Raw genomic sequence first — 21,020 nt, 5'->3', positions numbered from 1 at the left:
AACAGTCCAAAGCTGTTCTGTGCTTTCACATTCAAGCCAAGAACTGTGCTGTAAAAGCAGAAACTTGCTCACTGGAGGCACATGCAGTTGCTAAGCAACTGTTTATTTTGAACAAAAAGAATTTATCCTCAAGGGATTAATGAAGAAATTTTTTCAAATTTGATTTTTCACAATTTGCAGGTGGGATTCATGTAGGTCATAGTAACCCCTACATCCTAGGATAGAATTATGTAATACTTCAACCACCAATGGGTAAAATGAAACCACCGCACTGAACCTTTACAAAGAACACTTCTACACAAGTTTCCAGGGGTTCTACAAGTCACAAGGTTTTGAGCACCGACTTAAATTAATTGTAATGACTCTTCTAGTATATCACACAAGAATTCAGCACACAGCAAGCATGTGGCAGAAAGAAGTGGATTGCAACATGAGTCTTCGGATGTGGCATACATGACATGTTAATTGACAAAACCAAGTTTTACCATTAGTTGATCAGAGAACCCGTTTTAGTAATGTTTTGGATATCAAAATGCAGACTTCAAGCAAAAATGCAAAATTCAAGAGGTTAACGGAAGTGCTACTGTACTTTTTAGTTATCTGTGTATCAAAACATGAGGGAATTACACGTATTACATATCATATTTTTTAATAATTAGAATTTCAAACTGGCCAGTTTCATATGCAAGCTGAAATTTATGAGGCTGCAAGTAATTTTCCTCACAAATACAAATATATTAAGGGCCTTGTCCATGAATTATTAGCTATCAAGTTCTTTGCAAAAAGGGTAGAAATGCACGGACCAAGTGACATATGAGGACCTTGAGATTTAGGTCATAAAATAACATAGATTTTCAAACTATTGAAATCCTTCCAAATGTATAGGGAAATGATTCATATTGTTTAAAGTTCCAGGAACTTATAACATCTTTCCCTAAAAATCAATCAAGGCCTTCACGACATTTCAAGAAAGCCCTCTGAATCATCTCACGATCTTTTTAAAACAGGAAATTATATTCTGGTCCTTGGAATGAAACCATACCATGTTTTAACAATAGCCACTTCCAAAGCCTCAACAAAGTCCAGGTTCTTATGAATGATGATGAGACTGGTGATGGCCTATTAGATTTCAATGCAACGATATATGTATCACCGATTTTCTCAATCTAAAATTAAATATCTTTTTTGGATGCTCCATCATAATATTTCTTCATACAATGAGAAAAATTTATTGACAATTACTCCAGTGTTAATACGTCCATATTTTGCACATGCATGCTAACTATTAAAGTAGGGATAAGCAGGTATAAAAAAGATGCAAACATAAAAAGTCATTAACAATACTTTGTATTAAGATGTGCATATGTGCATACATCCTGATTATTATATTAAAGATTCAAAAAAGATAAGCTCCATCATAAAACAATTTAGAATCCCGATGGATCAGTACTTTATCTGTAAATCAGCCCCTTACATATAAGCTGTTGTCAAAGGTTGAGAAAGAGGCAAAACTTGAAAAAAAATAACACATAAAAATTGAGAGTTAAAGTTTGAAATCATCATGAGGTTTGAAAGATGCTGTTAAGTATCTATGAATAGAATACAGAAATGAGGATATGCTACACTACAGTGAAATTCTTGCCAGTTGGTCTATGCAATTCCATATGGACAGACCCACAATTTGGGTCATCATGACTTGCATCATGATGTAGCATGCAATTTATGTAATCTTGCTGAAAGAAGCACAGTCATATTGCTCCCTCACTTTTCTACTTAGCTAAGCAACCCATGCTATGTAGTATCTGATGCCATTTTAATTGTCCAAGGTTTTAGAGCCTGGTTTCAAGGCCATCCTTCAAGCCATATCCTCAAGCCAAGTGTCAAAAGGATTTTTATAATCCATTTCCACTTCAAAATGAACAAGATTTTACAAGGACAAAACACATACAGCTATAGAACTTTATTGGAAGTATGAATACAGCTAGGAGTACATTAAATACAGCACGGAGGATGGATTTTAGATGAACCAAGAAAAGCATGCAGAAATGGGTTCAACAAGCTATAAGCTGGATCAGCAAAAATACAAAAATGTTCTAAACAGGATTACTCAGGGAACAGAGGAATCTGGCTAAATTTATAATGCATCATTCACACGAGTCAAATATGAGCCCAGCATACTTAATTTGTTTTATCATTGTAAGCAAACCCCTTTCTTTTTCACAATCAGACAACTCATTGTTTTAATTTTAAGTGCATATTTACTTATGATATAGTTAAGCATAACACAAAACAAGAGCAAACAAACTATATGGTTAATGACATGTTTCTGGAAAACATTTTGAAAACAAAGTTAGCTTACTGAACATATGAAACAAACAGATATCTTCAACACAGTTATCATGAATAAGTGAACAATTAAACAAAATCCATCTCAAGCAACTTCCCAAGAGGTAAGCAATTAACCTCAACATCATGAGGGCCTATCCGATTGCAAGATATAAAATTCAGTATAAGTGAAGCAAATTCCTCAGGGACATCTTCCTGCAATAAAAATAGTTGACATTAATGGGGGGAAAAAACCAAGAAAATTCTGTGACATTTATTTCACACATACTCATGCAAAGTATGTGCCATCAGTTATCATACACATGGTGTATAGATTAACGTAAACGCAAAATTGGATCAGTACCTTGCATTACTAGGTCTAATATATCATTGCCACCTTTGGCACTTTGCTCTTAGATTGCGTGGTATCAAAGTCACAGAACACCTTCTTGGGCTCTTCATGATAACTTCAGGAACTATTATGACTTACGAGAATTGTCTCATCCATTGCCAATCCCCCTATAATATGCAAGTGCCAATTATCACCAAATTCTGTTAACCTAATGCTCACAACATCGAAAATCTTAACATGTTCTGACCAAAGCATTGTGATTCAGTTTGATATCACTCGAGTTCAATCGACAATTGAATGATAGCAAACAAGATCACAATCTCAAGTTCCTCAACACTATGAGCATTGACACCTATAGAGGAACATCAGCAACCCCCCCCACCCTTCCCTCTCCTTGGATCTTTAGTGAGCATACACCATTTTTTTTTTTTTTTTGAAAATGCACCAACTACTCCTTCGGCTGAGTATGCTACTCATTTATAACCAGACATGCCTTTTCTTTTTTTCCCCCATTTTAATTGTGTTCTTTTACTTCCAAATCACCAAAAGGCACTGTGCTTCAATAGTTTCCTCCACAAATTTGAAATTCAAAGGTTTTCCTTGGATTTGGACATTAAAATCATGCTATTCAGTCTGGTTAAGCAAGATTGTATTGTTTCCCTTCTATCTTCCCAAAATATTTCTTCCTTTAGAGACTCAATAGACATGTAATTCTTTTAGCATAGAAAGCGCAATTTTCCTACTCTTACCTAGACTAGTCTATAACCATCCACCTTCATTGAGCTCTATGCCCCTTGTGCTTCTTCGGGTTCCACCCTTTTTTTCTGTTTTTGGGAGGCTCTCTGTTGATTGGCTTGACCCACCATGTAAACTTAATTTATTAATTTTTGTGTACCCACCATGTGTTACTCTGGCCATTGCTTTCTTCCTACGTCTAGTTTCTTAGAGAAACTTCCCATGTTTTGTTATTGCCCATCAGAACCCATACTCAACAATGATGCTTGTTCAAAATTTTCCCTTCTCAAGTATTTTCACTTGCTAGTGGAGCAATCAGGTCACAAAATTCACGGTCATCCACCTGACTACAAGAGATGTCACTTGTGAGTTATCTTAATGACCAAAACTAAAACCAACCCTCACAAATCATCAGACATGACTTTTGGTTATCTGGATCCTTCAATTAATCATCTATCGATATATTTTATTTAGTCCCACCACCCATAGACTCATCCATCTTTCTTCAAAATCCACTACCAAGTAGCACATGTGACCATCTATTTTCTAGTTACTTGACTTTTATCCAGCTGAAAATGGTGCAATTATCAGAAGAGATCATAAACACGCATGCTAGAATTGCATGAAGAAGCAAGAATGTGATCAGTATTCCTCTGATACTTCCATTTGACGCAGGTTGATCTCCCTAAGTTCACCAAGGTTTATGATTGCTCGGTTTAAGGGCACCTCCAATAGACCCAACAAAGGTAGCTTCAGAATGATGTTAACTCTTATACTACCTTACTGTCAACCTAATTTGTTCCATATGCTTTTGCACATCATACCAAGTCAATAGATCCTTCTACCCTTAAATGTTTTTTTCTTTATACTTCCTTCTTACAAATTTGACCATAGTTAATTTCCCTTTACCAATATATCTCATAAACATGCTACCATTCCTCACATATGATCATATTAAAGTTATTAGCAGTCATTTGGCACCTCTCAAGTTATAAATTTTTCATGAATCTAATTTCCGTTGAACAGTTAACAATCCATGCATTGGCCAAAAATCCAAACAACGTGTATATTTTTGTGCTGCAAGCTACATTGCAGAGCAACCTCATGTTTTTTTCCCTTTGCTTTTCTTTTAATTTCTCCTAATATGTGCACCCATGTTTTAGTTGCCCTTCACTTGTGGAAGAGTAGGACTACCATCAAGGTGGCATCTATAGCTGTAAACTTCTTTGCTTTATTTTGATGTCTTGGGTAATGATATTTTCCAAGTCTGGTACTTCCCCCTCTCGATTTAATTGGATACACATGCATCTTAAACAGACAATTGCACATTCGCTTATTTTAATTCAGTGAATATGCTTCTTTATTTCTTTGCTTGGGGCCAAGGGATATTAATTATCTCGACGAGTGACCAAGATCTCGATTTATCTCAGCCGATATGGTATATTGGTAAACTTGGAGGAAACTAAGATTTTTCAAGATTTCGGCCGACTTTTTAGGGCCTAGATACTAGAATCTCAGCAGTATAGTGAATCCGAGTTTTTACTAATCCAAGCATTGATTTCAAGATTTATTAATTAAGAAAATCAATTTGAAGAAGTAAAAAAAAGATTAAAAAATATCATCCATTATGAATATGTCATATCTGTTGATATCTTTTATGTGAGCCAAGATAAAGAGCAGAAACTTTATATGTATTATATAGGAGGGTGCCCAACATCGATACAAACCGAGATCGCGGTCAAGATGAAAATCTTGCATGTGGGCACTCTACATTGTTGGTCTACCTCCAATATGGACATCACAGTGGCTCCTATTCCTCCCTACTGATAATCTAAACAAATGACAAATGATTCAGCCTCCCATGAGATTGAGGAACACAGTGCATTTATGACCACTTCTTCTGTAATTTTTACCTCCATCATTTACACTTCACTATATAAGTTAACTGGCTGATTGTGTACTTTTCACACTGACCACGTCACTTGTGAAACTCCATGAGTTCAGCAGTATTTCTAAAGTAACATTATCATGCATGGTTAGTAGGTGATTATAAAGGGGAGTGACATATGTGAGGGGTTATGGCACATTATATATGATTTGAGATAACTGCTCCTATTGGTGGATCTATTGCAATGTTGCAATCTTCAATACTTGAAATGTAATAATCTAATGAAAGACCTGTGAAGGAAGAAAATGGATAACCTGTATAGCATGCCCAGTGTGGTGGACAACCACCATTTGAAACTTGCCTTGCATTTGACCAATTGTAAGAAGTCTGTTGCAACATAGTCCAATGAATCTCTAGATGCAAATATTTACACCTTAACTAAGCTTCAATAGATCTAAAAATGGTAACAAGTTGTCCTCAAATGAATATTGACATTTTGCTAACTCAACCACATTAGCTACAGTATTTGAATGCATACAATAAATAATTATGCAAGTACAAAAAATGTAGTATTAGTATATGAAACCTTCCGTGACGTCACATGTCTATACAGGTGCTCATTATTCCTCATATTATTGGGAATGTGAATGTCCAGCAGACAAGAATTTTCATTTTTTTTGAAAAAAAATCTACTCAGCAAAAGGAATCCATATCTTTTTAAGAAGATTTCAAATTATACTGTCATTGACATGGCAAGAATACTTTAAGACTTTACAGAGCTATGTGAGCCTTACATAGTCACACAAAGAAGTTGAGTTTCTTGACAACATCGTAGCAGGAATCCCTGCAATAAATATAGGCCATAGCTTAGCAGCCTGAAACGGGTACCAATGCAAGTGTGGATACATGGAAGCATCAAGATTTTAAAAAACTAGGTGGAAGTATCTAAGAAGTTATCATACAAAAAATAAAATATTTTAAATGTAACATTTATATAAATAAAAAAATATAAGTACTATTAGCAAACATCCCTATTTCCATATAGAGATATCCTCATTCTCTCAAATCCAACCCGCCATTGGACCCCATCCCACCCCCGCAACCCTCAATTGCTCTTCCCCCAACAAAACACAAGCACCCATGTTTTCTCATCATGTAACCGATCTACACTGTTCATTCCAAGTCTAACCACCATTACCACCTCACCCACGAACAACACTCTCCTTCCGCCAAAATCCAAAACTCAAATCCCCCTCAAACCTCACCCCCCCTACACCCCCACCTCCCCTCCTCCCCGTCGAGCACCCCAAAAAAGAATCCTGATGCTAGAGTCTACAACCCTCCCATGACAATCTCCTTGGCCCACTAGCTTATCCTCAGTATCCCAAAAGCTTCCCAAGCTCATCCTTGATTTCAACACCCACTACCTCCCCAACGTTCTTCGTTGGGGCTCCCACCACAAGCCAATCTACCCTCGATGACCACAACCCCACTTCCCCCTCCTTTCGGTAAAAACGAGGAAGGGCGGGGCCTGTGGAGTTGAGGCCACCTTGAGCTCCATGATTCCTCTCTCCTTCCCATGAGTGGAAGCAAGAATAGATGGCCAATTGCCATGATTGTCCTGCTCTCCACCAATAAAGGCCGTCAAGAATACCAAGCGACACAAGGAGGCAAGCCTACCGCTAGCTTCCTTCAATCTCTCCCTCTATTTATCTATCTATATCTCAAATGATAGTTTCTTGATGGATTTTGCTAGTTGTACTTAATAGATGGATCTTGGTTAGGGATCATGTAGTGCTCCTCCCTTTTAATGGAATATTCTCTTGCCTCCTCCCCTCTCCCTCTTCGATCTGCATTTCGAGATTCTAGAACCCACACTTCCTAGCCAAATGGAATTCAAAAACGAGAAAATATGATTCTAAGGTGGGTTCAAGTGCGGGGGTAGGCATTTGTTGCTACTTAAGGCTATAAGAAGGCTGAAGGAAACCACCACTATCTCACATGTAATACTTGACTCCTTATTTCTTGCTCATGATAAGCCAAGGCATTATCGAGAATATGACATATGCTAGACATATTCAATCCTTCTAAAGAACTGAAGTCAATCCACAAAATAAAGTTCAGAGATGAGTGAAAAGTATATAATGCCACTATAATAGTAATTCTCAAACCATGTGTCAAATTTTGATGAATGGTATCTATCATTATAATGGTAGATCACTATGATGCTCTCAAAGATAATATTGTCATCACAAATTCAGGAAATAAACAGACTAATAATACTGGAAATGATATGTGGGTCAAGCACACTTCATTTTATAATGAATGAAGATGGCCCATACAACAGGAATTGGGTGTAACCAAACCAGCCGTTGCAGTTTTTTGGTTTTTTGTCCGGAATGCTGTGTGTAGGATGGGAGGAGCACGTTTTGGATTGGGGTAGCTCATGAAACCAGGTTTGGGGAGCAATAGACAGTATGAGAAGATACCTTCTACAATTTTGTCTCTTGAGACTTTTGCTACGTTACTACATTATAGGTGTACAAAGCACACAATAGGCACATGGGTATCTTTTTTCCTTTTCTGTGGTGGTGGTTATGGTGATTTTTTCTTTTTGGGGATGGTTGGTGGTTGTGGTGGAGGATAGAGAGTGAATTTCTGTTTCAAAGATCAAAGGCTACATTTTCTTCACCTGTAAAATCTCAAATGTCTTTAGAAATTTCTCCCAGTTACAGGGTTGCATTGCAAGTAAAGAGAGTTTGTCTTGGATGGCTTACTTCTTAAACGACAATGAGAAAATGTAGGCTTTTGGAAGGAGGTAAAGATGAAGTACCATTTTCTTTAAAAACACTTTATTATAGTAATGAAAGGGGTATCAACATGACTGCTCTACTCTAATGCTGCATTATGTCCAACACTACCTAATAACACTAGATATTTAAATTATAAGCAACATCCCTCAATCTACTCAAGCTAAGTGTAGAGGGAAATGAAAGCTTTGCACAAAGATAGACATCAAAGAAGATGCCAAACCCTTCAGGGCAAATGTTAACTACTTCTTGCAAGGAGGCATAGGGCACTGTGATTCAAGTGCATGGATCTTCAAGCAAACAAAGTGATAGTTGATCAAGGTTAATTCAAGCAAGAAGATCAAATGTGATTATTATGGTACTCATCCCAAAAGAAAGGAGGCATTCACCAATTTCAGACAGATAAGACAAAACCATAAAAGCTCACAACCCTGCAGTAGTCATGACATTATGCTTTGTCCATTTGCTTTTGATCTAACAGTCTTTATTCACAGTGAGATTATGCGATGGGAAAGCAACCAAGATGACACAACAGCCAATGAAGATCATACATGTATTAAGGTTGCCTGACAGACTATATCAGTGAAAGCAGAGAATTTTAAGAAGGAAAACAGTTGTTAGGGGAAAAATGAACAGATGTTCTTTATATTACATTCTGTCAGTTGCATTTTACTACAGAAAGATTAGGCCATGGGTGAGTAAAGAACTGAGAAGTTCATCAATATGTCAGTAATAATTTAATATCACAGCATATGAAGGTAGAATATTATATATTAGCAAATAACATTTGATACATAGCAGTTTGTCAACATTATCTTCAATAGCAGATGCCTATGTAAACATATGTCTGTATAAATTCATTTTTAAAACAATGTAGAAGTTTTGGTATATATTTTTTTCTTCCTGTGCAGCTCATCATATCTCTTACTTATTTTAGCTCAGGTAATTCGGCCTATAACAAAGATAAGTAGGATCTTGGGACAGAATGACCCAATCCAAGGCAAACTATTCTGCCAGACTCATGTATTAATTTCTCAAAACAAGTTTTGGAGCTGGCTCAAAACTAACCCATATGATAAATTCAATTCTTACCTTGTGTGCTGCCCAAAAAGAAACTGAAGCAATCACAACTCAAAACAACCAAATAGGTTAGGTCAGGTGATAAAGTAGAGCCAAAACTGCCCATTCTTAATGTGTTATCTAGTATAGTATAATACAAGGTTCGCTGTCTCGATACCATACCCCGTACTGGTAAAATCCTACTTAATGTCGGTACATGGTTCAGTATGATATAGTAATGTCGGTACGCTCTGAGACGGCATATCGATATGAGATCTGTATGGTACGATACGGTATGCCCCGTATCGGATCGTATGGGATGGTACAGTATTCCATGATATAATATATAATAGTATAATTTAGTATACTATATTATAAAATATAATTAATATTATAATATAATATCAATTCATAAAATTATAATGTAATTTTATTTCAGTAATTGATTGATATTGATAATCACTATATTATTATTATATTATATTATAACTAAATAAAATATTATCATAATCCTATATGATATTATGAAAATTATTATTTGTAATAAAATAATAATATTACTATATATTATTTTAATAATATATTCAAATCAACTAAGCCTTAATCCCAAATTAATTGGGGTTAGCTATATTATATTAATAATACAATATAAGTCTACAACATAATATATTGTAATGTAATATAATATGCCATATAGAAATATAATAATAATATAGCATAATAATATGACAGTATAATATAGCAGATTTGTACTATAAATTATAATTAATATTATACTATAATATTGATTCATATAATTATAACATAATTTTATTTCATAAATTGATTAATATCGATAATAACTATATTACAAAATTATTATCATATACTTTTAGTAATAATACTAGATTTCTGTATCGTCATATTATAATTATATTATTGTATTTATTATAATTATATATAATATTATTATATCTATATGATATTATGATAATAATTATTTATTATTTTTATCATATAAGAATGTTCATGATAATCTTTTATTATTATAATCATCACATCTTTTACGATTATTTTGATTTGCTGCCACTTCTAAGTGCATCTCTTAATGCCACAAAAGGACCTTAAGGTGCAACTTAGTTGCCTGCATCTGCACCACTTGTAGGCAACCAAACACATACATCTTTTCACCTGAAATGGGTTGCAGCATCTGAGGCCTAGATGCAAGCAACCAAATAGGTTCCTAGAGTAAATGATTTGCTTCCAAACTAAATACATGTCTATAGAACTTGCACATCTATCAATTAGTTAAATTACATATTTACTCTATTTTTTTGAGTTAAAATCAGGAAAAAAAAAAAGACTCTGGTGCAATCCCATACAACCCTAGTTAAAGGAAATTCCTACAATCGTGATATGTGGCAGATTCCTGATGCCCGTAAAAATTAGCCCCGCATACAACAAACCAGTTTGGTTGGTTTTAAATAGAAGAGAATCATACCTATATGCAACACAAGGGCCTTAGGGTGCAACTTAGTTGCCTGCATCTAGGCCACTTGTAGGCAACCAAACACCTTACATCTTTTCCCCTGCAACTGCGTTGCAGCATCTGAGGCCTAGATGCAAGCAACCAAATAGCCTCTTAAAGTAAATAATTTGCTTCCAAACTAAATACATGTCTGTAGAACTTGCACATCTATCAATTAGTTAAATTACATATTTACTCTATTTTTTGAGTTAAAAATCAGGAAAAACAATTGACTGTAGAGTGCAAATCCCATACAACCCTAGTTATAGGAAATTCCTACAATCAATATGACAGATTGGGAAATTCTTTGTACACTGCCCGCGGTGTAGAAAATCTGACATGAAGCGCACCAGTTCGCCTTATTGGGCCATGTGGCCACCTCTTTCCAACGTGCATTTGATGTCCACAGTTCTACTTTTTTTGTTTGAAATTTTAGATGACGAAAATGCTCCTTCCCTTTTGAAAAATTATGACATCCTGTGCTGATATTATGACATCCTATGCCGATATTATAGGATGACGAAAATGCCCTTCTCTCTTTATGACATCCTGTGAAAAAATTATGACATCTTGTGCAGAAAATCATAATTTCAACACATGATGCCATAATATCAGCACATGATATCATAATTTTTCAGAAGGGAGGGGACATTTTCATCATCTAAAATTTCAAATGAAAAAGTAAAACTACGGGCATTAAATGCGCGTTGGGAAGTGGTGGCTACTTGGTCCAATCGGACGAAGCGGTGCGCTCCACGTTGGATTTTCTACACCGCAGGCGGTGTATAAAGAATTTCTCATGACAGATTTCTAGCCCATGAAATCAAGCCCACATACAAGACGGGCTTGGTTGGTTTTAAATGGAAGAGAATCTTACCTAGATTTTCATTTGACATATGAAAACATGTCATATACCCAACTTGTAAGAATCTTGCCAGGGGGGTGTGATGGTGACCTCAAAAATACACGAACAATTAATTAATCAGAATTACCAGTTCAAAGGCAACACAAATTGGTAGAAATGCCATAAAAAATTGACTTAAAAGTTTGCCTGCTGGTAAAATAAATTATGGCCACTAAAATTAAAAATATTGACACGGTTCTGTTCATGCAAGTTGGTAGAGAGAACCTGTCCAATCTGTCCGTTCCTGCTAATAGTAAGAGCTTTGGCACTGGGCATGATAAGAACTTCTCTGAGAGGCCCTCATACCTGGCAACAAGTAATGATTAGATTTAAAAATATTAAATCTTGGCAGGCAAGGAAATGTTTAAAAACCAAAAAGCAAGATTCTGTGTGTCAGAACATCACCTTACAAAGAAATGGAAGAAATTGAATTATTCTTTTGCCTCTTATAGTTACATGCTCCAATAATACAGTTTTCACAATTTAATGTCAATTAGTTAGCACTTCTTCCCTCCTTTCTCCTTTTATCATGCAAGTGCAATATTTTCAAATTAAGCTACAGAATTTAGGTTTCTGTATCACAAAGTCAAATGCCCATAGACAAAAAGAAGCAGTAATAGCATCATATCAACCCAAAACTTACCAAGTTATAATGTAAGTGAAAATGATATACCTACCAGCCTTTCCAGTATTTTTCTCTTTCTTCGAGGGAAGTGCGATATGTAAAACTGCAAATAAATATTTACTGTCAGAAAACATTCACTTTAGAAGTTTAGATACAAATGCAGACTGCATGATTAAGTACTGTCATTGGTAAAATTCTAACATAAACGTGCACGAGTGCATGAGATTAAGATACAGATGAACAAAAGCAAAAAGCTAACCATTGATTGTAAAACATGCTTGTCCTAACCACTGATTGTAAAACATGCTTGTGCTCACCAATTCTTTGAATTATCATATTTTAACGTTGATGGAACCGATATACGGGCGGATTCAACATTTCTTAATGGGCCTCCTCTGACACTCCACTCAACCTGTGAAAATTTTAGAACTTCAATGCATCAAACATAGTATTTTCTAATTCAATGTTTGTGCATGCCAATCCTTAAAGGAAGTAGAAATTATTTTCCTTATTTATAGTCCTTCCACAACACAATATGAACTCCCATAAAGGATAAATTGATATAGCAATACTGTTTCTATTAGTGGCATCAGGGTGTGTAGGTATTAGGTGGGCCTCAGAACACTTCAGCAATGCTCATGCAGACCACTATATAACGTAGTATGTTACATACAGTTATATACATGTAGACAAACATATAATATACAAGCACATGCATAAACATGCACACATTTATGTTCATAAATGTAAACATAAAAATTAGAGGAAGTAAAACATAAGATTGATGCAAAAGATTAACCACATTGCACACAAGGAATAAAAATAACTTTTCACGTATTAGAGAAGTGATTATATATTTCTTTTGGAAACTTTTACTTAAGCTCAGCCTCCAGCAAGACAACCTAGCCATGCAGCCTCTACCATTTGAAAAGATATAATCATGATATACTTAAGTATGACTTACATCTGAATAATGTAAATTACAATTTATCTCCAAGCTGTGAATAATTTTAGGGAACCGTACTATATGTTCACCACATATGCATTCAGGCATGTTAAAGCATCAGCTTATTGAAATTCTAAAAATATAAATGAAATATTTGGGTCAGCTGAAGGCAATAGGCTATGACAATCACCTAGGGTTACTTAGGCAATTATTCCTATGGAGTAACAAAAACAAATATTAAATTTCTTGTCAGAACTTTGTTGGGCAGCAGCAGTGCAATTATTGAAATTCTATGCTTTATTTCTACTTGGTTAGGTATATTCTTTCTCTGAAAATTGTGAACTTGGAGAGTTGCAGCTGGGGTAGGGGTTGTTGGGGGTTCATGGACTGGGGATTGCACAATGTAGATAATTAGTGGGATTTAGATGGGTTTTAATGGTCAATAAATGCACTCCTTTTTTGGCAGCTGCACTTCTCTTGCTTCTTGATTTTCTTATAAAACATGATGTGCAGAGATATAACTCATGACGAGTGCATCAATTAGTCTTTTTAAGACATGATGTATCTCTATAGAATATGCAAAAGTATACTGAATGCCGATTGGTTCGAAAAATAATGAAAACAAAATTGCTGTAGGCTTTTCTTTTAAGCAAGGAAGTGGAAACAAGGGAATAAATATTGGTGTTTCAAAATAGACAAGGAATGCACAAGCCTGTCATGTAGGAATTGAGTGAGAACTAATAAGCTGGCTCACCTCTACATTGACATGCTTGGGTAGGGCCAAGATGGGGTTTAGGAAATGAGATGACCCACCATGTAAGAAACTGCTAAACAGTATAAGCTTGGACAGTAACTATCAACTGGATAAGGTACTCATGATGCATTGTTAAACATGCATTCGTGATTGATCAAGCTACAGTTTTGCTGTTGTGGAAATAACTAATAAGCTGGAGAACATAAGTACTAAAACTCAAGAAAAAAATAAAACTAACATTAATTAGGAAAGCAAATATTTTAAAATTCAGAAAAATGGGAATGCTTGGTATAGACTATCAATATGTATTTTGTATTCTTACTATTTAAAACACTAATGCACTACCAAAAGATGATAACGACATCAATAGACTACCTAAAAAGGAATGCGAATGTATATAATGCTGCTGCTGATGATGCTTTATTACATATCTACATACATATTATCGGGTATGGCATGCACCCACTCCTAAACCTCCTGGAATCAAGATGCTCTAAAGCTAACAGCAAGTATCAAGTCATTATTATGGTTGTTTGATGGCCATCATGTTAGATGCAGGATTCGTATCTCCAAGTTGGCATCTTCCTTGACCTTCTTGTTTTGATAATCTATCTCACAGTTAAGGCATTAGGAACAAGCTCGGTGGTGATATTACACTACAGATTTATATTATTGAGCTTTAGGAAACAGCACAAGAAATTTAGTTTTTCTGTTCCAAGATTACATCACCCACCAATCATATCACACCCTACACACTCTACACAGGTGCCCTATCCCAGTATGCTTCTGAGTTCTGACTAAGCTAGTGACCACCGAATGGATATATTGAGATTTAATATTTGTACTTCTACACGCCAAAAATATCTTATGTCATCTGATCGATAGAATAATTTAAAGAGTAACACTGACGAATGAAATAACTGGTGAAATACACAACTACCATTGTTGATTTCATGTAAAATATGTGCTTATGAAATTAAATGTGTTTTCAAATTCTACCATAGCCTAACCATAAAATGAAGTATCATATTGTCATAACACAAAAATAAAGGAGACACAGAATAACAAACGAGCAGCATACAAATTCAAAAAAAAAAATATGGGGAGCAGTTTCATGTGCAATTCCAGAACTTCCACAGGCATGGTACATACTGCTTTCTCGATGGCAGGGAAGTACCGCATTCGATTTGACAGGATTTTCTACATATGGACCAATGATGCCATGGCTGTGCCCTGTTTTCAAAGTTTTTAACCACATAAGGATGATTAAAAAATTAGAATGCAATAATAATAAATATTTTAACTTTTAAGTGCAAAATGAACCTCGACAATGTCAACAACAACAAGGCCATGCACATTAGCCATTGCCTTCGTTGCAGCTACATGCACAGCCACAGAACCCTCCATACTGCAAAATAGCATGTCACAAAAAAGCCATTTATTTTAAATACAAAATAAACTCCATAAGTGCAAACTTTATTGTCAACATTATATGGTTAAAAGACCAAAAAAAAAAGTCTAATTCTCTTTTGTTCAGAAAAGGACTAGCTAAATTACTACCTCATGGTAGCTTTGCTCCTATGGTAAAGGGTTTTTCAGTCAGTCAATTCCCGCTGGCTACTAACCTAACACCTCCAAAATGGCATAGTGTTGTCCTATTTTATGTTTTTTAGGAACTTTTGAAGACAAGTGGAAGCATTTTGCGGAAGCCAAGAATAAGCACAGATCGGGTTCATTCTCTGAAGACTGCAGTATCTTTGGTCTGAGAATGCTTGGTCATTGTCAGCAGACTAGCCCTTTCAAGGACTTTCTGAGATTTATTTTCCAGTATTGCATGGTTCCAGGAATTTGTACGACCGCTTTCGCACTTCTTTTTCTTTTCTATGTTTAATAAAATTTCATGCTTGCAAAAAGAAAAGGTTCAGCTGGAATATTAATTTCTTGCATGTATGAGCTTAAGTGGATAATCAAACTTATCAAAGGATATATATTACTTATGGACCTTTCATATTGATGCATAGCCTTCCCAGTAAAACACCAAACATCACATCAGTTTATATGCCAATTTAGGGTACAATGGGAAATTCACTGTTTTAGAGGTTTCCGCTTGAGTTCTGATAATCATATGAGTGGAAAACAGACTTCAACTCTTTGAGTTCTAGTGTCTCATGCTATTACAGGTGCCTGAAGCTTCACATGGTGACTCAAATTTTGGTACGAAAAGCAAAAAGACTGAAATTTACATGAAAAAAGTTTAACTAGTGCTATAGAAAAACTAAGTTTGATTTCATATAAAATGAAGCTTGAAAAGAGTTTTGAAGGTGTATGCCTGTAGCAGGAGGTTTTGACAGATATAGGTTCCGTTAGATGATGCCCTTATGATTGTTGTAAATGGTATTTGAAGCTTTGAGAAAAGAGTTAAATGGCTTGTGCCAACCTAAAGTCCAGATTTGATTAAAATAAATGGTGAAGAATGATTCATAATGTCAACCTCCAAGGTAGTTCAATATGGCTTGGTGGCTATGGTTCACATTATGAATGGAAACCTGCATACACTACGGAATTATTTTTCATTCCACAAACACCACATACAAAATATAAAAATGAACAGGGAATGTGTGAGATGATTAAGATTCCATAGGTTATGATCTTTTCATGGTAGTGCTCTTTCTGATATTAGTCCTGCAACATCAACCCAGTGATCATTCATGGCATGGTAGTATTCTAATCACTGCCGATAGTAAACAAGCTCAACAAATCAACCTAACACAGATGGTGTCTTGAACAAACAAAATTGATGTTACTGCATCAATCAATTACTTCTGAGATCAAGGCATCTTTAAAAATTGTTCAAAAGTGTCATGAAGAGAATGGTAGAGAGACAAGTAGCACATAAAATATATCTATTGAAAAGAAATTATTTGGCACTCTTTGGGTAATGGGAAGATCTGATGATATAGTAGGTTTAGACTATAGGGATGACAAGGGAAGCAGGGGTAATATTCATGTACAGGACCATGTATCCTTTTCGCCCAAAGCTTGGTCAACATTTGCTTGAAGTGATGTTGGATTCGACACCCTTTGCTTGAATTGACAAGAAAACATGGTACTGTCATGACTCTAAAATATGGTCCTAAGAAGAGTGATCTAGTGTCAGAGAAGATGCATCAAGAAACCAAAATTTTGAAAAATTCAGGTACTATTTGTAAGCAATAATGAAGTCTCTCTCTCTCTCTCTCTCTCTCTATATATATATATATATATATTTATTTATTTATTTATTTATTTATTTATTTATTTATTTATTGTTGCCCTACAACATGGAACAAATTAAAAATCCATCACAAAAATTGAGTTTTCATTTGAGGTCACACTTGAATGTTTCCGATACATTGTGTGAAAATCAAGTAGAATTGCAAAAACAGACAATCAACTTTTACGGTAAGAAGATATACACAACCGCCTCACGGTAGGGTACTTTCAAGTTTCAATCACTCCTAGTTGCGAACAGATGACCTCCATGTTGCAGCCTTCCTTCTGTAACAACCCACAGCTCCAGACTCCATAAGTATAGGACCAGGTAAACAGTCCAAGACCAGAGATTACTCTACTTGCGCATCTTTAACCATCAAATGACAACCTCATGCAGATGGATCTGGAAGTCAAACTTAGCTTTCAAGAATTGAACTACGATCGATATAGCCATCTGAAAAATAGTATTTTAGCCTTTATGGTAGATGTGGAAGTACTTATCAAATGAATAAGTTGGGATTTATGGTCATCAACCAAAAGGTAATTGTGATACAACTAAGTAAACAATGTAATAACCCCTTCCATACATCTATCGGCACTGAAAAATGTATTTAAGACAAAATATATTCAGTGGGCATATATAATCATGTAGGCTTTACTTTTGATTGGTTGATCAACATCACCATTCAAAATGAGAGCAGTGGTTAATGCACTGAATAAGGGCACAGTCCAGATGCAAGAAGCCTACTATCTGCCCCATACCTCTCATGTGGGTGATGGGGATGAGAAGGGGAAGCAGGGAGAACAAGGAGACCATCGAGTTGCAAGCACATAATGCCTGCATCTCCAAGATTGTAAATTCCCAAAAAAAAAAATGTAATTACATTATCCCTAAAATCTATGGATTTCAAATTCAAAGGCTACCCTCAATTCGTCAACTTCTTCCTGCTTTGAACTCCTTCGCATACTCCTTTTCAGGGGGCATGCTTGATATATGTGGATAAGCAAAGCCAGCAAACAAACATAGCTTAAATGTTCATAGCCTAAATGTTGTAAATCATTTAATTAATTAAACACCACTTGAAGTTGTCATCTTTGGACCAATTTAACTATCTAAAGGAGTAAGAGCTTCACAATAATGAAATTTGATTGATGCTGAAATGTGGCCTATGAACTTGTTGGTTAACCATGTAACTGACCAGTGGAAGCAGTAATCATCAGTTTATATGGGAGGCAAAAAAAAAAAAAAAACACCCACACACACACATAAACACAGCGTGAGCATCATAGAAACCTGTAGTCTTTTAGCCAAAAACAAGTCAGGCATACCCTGAGTAGCCACCTCCACGTAGGCAAAAAACAACTGGCCCCTTTGATCCGGCGATGTAAACATGAAAGACCTAAACAATGAAAATGGTGAAAAGAGACATCACACAATGTTATACAAATCTTCCTGCAATTAAGAAGCCAAAAGAAACAACGATGATAATCACAATGCTAATAATAGCAATAAGAATACTCATAGATTATAAAGCCTACTCACATTATTTGCTCCTGGAATAGTTACATCTTCTTCTTTGTCAAGATAATCTGACCATTCTAAAGGTGAGTACTTTTCAAGTGAACTCCTGCATGTACATTTGAGTATGGTAATATGTACCATAAGATCAAACAGCAACCAAGACAAAGTGAATCAAGTACAGATTTTAGTATGCTCTAAGCCAGCAAAAGAATGCTCACTGAAATAAATTCCAAGTAGTTTTAACTGTTTGGCATACACCTCTAAATTGTTAAATGGAAGTTTCAAGTAACATAAAATCAGATAGAAAAGATTGGCGGGTTAAATTACAACCATATCAATTATGCCTTTACATATCAGTAGGTAATCCTCTAGTTACTGTGGCAGCTACTTCCATCAGTTATTTGTCTGTACCAGATTTTTTCCCATGATGGATATATTTATAACAGGTACATCATCATCAAGAGACCAAGTTCCTGTCTTCTCTCATAGTTCAAAGTTCTGCAACAAAATATAGAAACTAAGATACACATGGACGGCAGGTCATGCAAGGGTTGTTGATCAGTTGAGAAAATCTTACAGGTTTGGATCGCCTTGGATATTGCTGAAAAAACTTAGACATGCAAGAACTCCTCCTCAAATAGCATTATATATGGCCATTAGTATGATCTAGACACACAACACACTTGGGGGAAATCTTTTCACGTTTTTTTTTTCCATATTTAACCGCAGGAATCCATCTAAACCTCACATCAAAGAAGAACTTTTGTCAAGATACATCAACGTTCCCCCGAACGTAATTCGTCGTATAAATTCCGACCAGAATGAATTCTTGATTTCTTTTTCAGAACACAACAGTGTATGCAAGAATTCCTGCCAAAAAATAAACTTCGATTCGATCCTTAAAAACTTTACTTCCGATCAATGGAAAAGAGATACCAAAAGGATGAGGAACGATGAAATCATTCTTACTGAGATGCGGGTCGAGGAGGGATGGAATCCGAAGAGAATGCAGAAGGAGGTTGTCCTTAAGAACCCTCTTCTTGAAGCGGCGAAAGGTTCGAAGACTCCATGGTTTCTTTCTTGGGGGCTGGACGCCGAGTTCTTCCGTTCTTTCTGTGGAAGAACGCCGGGTTCTTCGATGCTGAAGAGTGGCATGCTTCGGCGAGACCCGCTAGAGGGAAGAATGGAAGCAGAAAACGGGGTCCGAGGAAGCTTTTGTAGGACAAAATTCCAATATATGATTTTCCATGTATAGAAATATTATGTTTAGGTTTCTGTACTTAACTTGTCTTTATTCTTAACATTTATGTTTATTTTTCTACCAAAAAAATATTTATTTTTAGAATAAATATATTTCCCTATTCCATCTGATTGTATGCTTATTGTTTTCTTATGAGCGTGACTTAATATCATGGTGGGTCCATGACCCACATATTAGATATCAAAATGACAAGAACAAATGCCACGCTTGATCTTAGACAAAAGGCTGAGAAATGTTGTATTACTTTTTTTTTTTTTTGATGTTCAAATGCTGCATTGATTTATGACAAGTTCCATGCAGTAACAATAGGATTCCTCTCAACCAATGTTCCTTGCATAGAAATCGTGTGGTTATTTTTATTTATGCAACAAACTTCTTTGGTTATTGTAGCACACCATGCAGTTTCTGTGCAAAGGCCATTGAGAAGAATCCCGTTGTAACAACCACTCAATAGTAATATTTACTTCTTATATATTATAAATAAAAATAAACATAAATTATCTATTTTTAAAAAGTTTATAAAAAATTATATATAAATATAAAAATATAATAAAGTAAATTTTTATAACAATAAATCTTTAAAAATATTATAAAGAATAAAATAAAATAAGTTCACTTTCATTTATGAAAGAGAAATGATTTTTTTTGTAAAAATAATGAGTAAGGAATGAAACATCTTAACGTACATCAAATAAATATTCAGTAACTGAAGATATATGAATTAGTTAAATAAATTCTTTTTATATAATAATAATGCATATATTAGATTGACGATTAAGAGCTTGCCGTTCAAACTAGCAATCATTGGGTCGAATATTCGTTGTAACACCACTAATAACTCTGTGTTGTAATAATTCTACTCTTAGATTGTTCAAGTATTTGCAAATATTCAAAGAACTTATTGATGGAAGGATGGGAGAGCCTTTTCCTTGTCAAAATCTCCTCAGCTATAGAGTACAACTCTATGAGGCAAAATGGATGATTATAATATGCACTTACAGTTTATTTTGCACTAGTGCTCCTAATTAAAGCATTCACTTCTTAAACTACTGAAATCTAATGTTTCCTAACAACTTTGAC

General features: G+C 35.2%; 2 pseudogenes; both read right to left on the bottom strand.

Moving 5' to 3' along the window:
- Positions 1-2,436: 2,436 nt before the first annotated feature.
- Positions 2,437-20,330, bottom strand: LOC105038543 (uncharacterized; annotated as a pseudogene).
- On the bottom strand, positions 20,073-20,177 carry LOC114913934 (U2 spliceosomal RNA; annotated as a pseudogene).
- Positions 20,331-21,020: the final 690 nt, after the last annotated feature.

The sequence above is a fragment of the Elaeis guineensis genome, chromosome 1, assembly GCF_000442705.2.
Source record: "Elaeis guineensis isolate ETL-2024a chromosome 1, EG11, whole genome shotgun sequence".
Lineage (NCBI taxonomy): Eukaryota > Viridiplantae > Streptophyta > Magnoliopsida > Arecales > Arecaceae > Elaeis > Elaeis guineensis.
The sequence above is the reverse complement of the archived record's forward strand: the minus strand, read 5'-3'. Positions and strand labels throughout refer to the sequence as shown.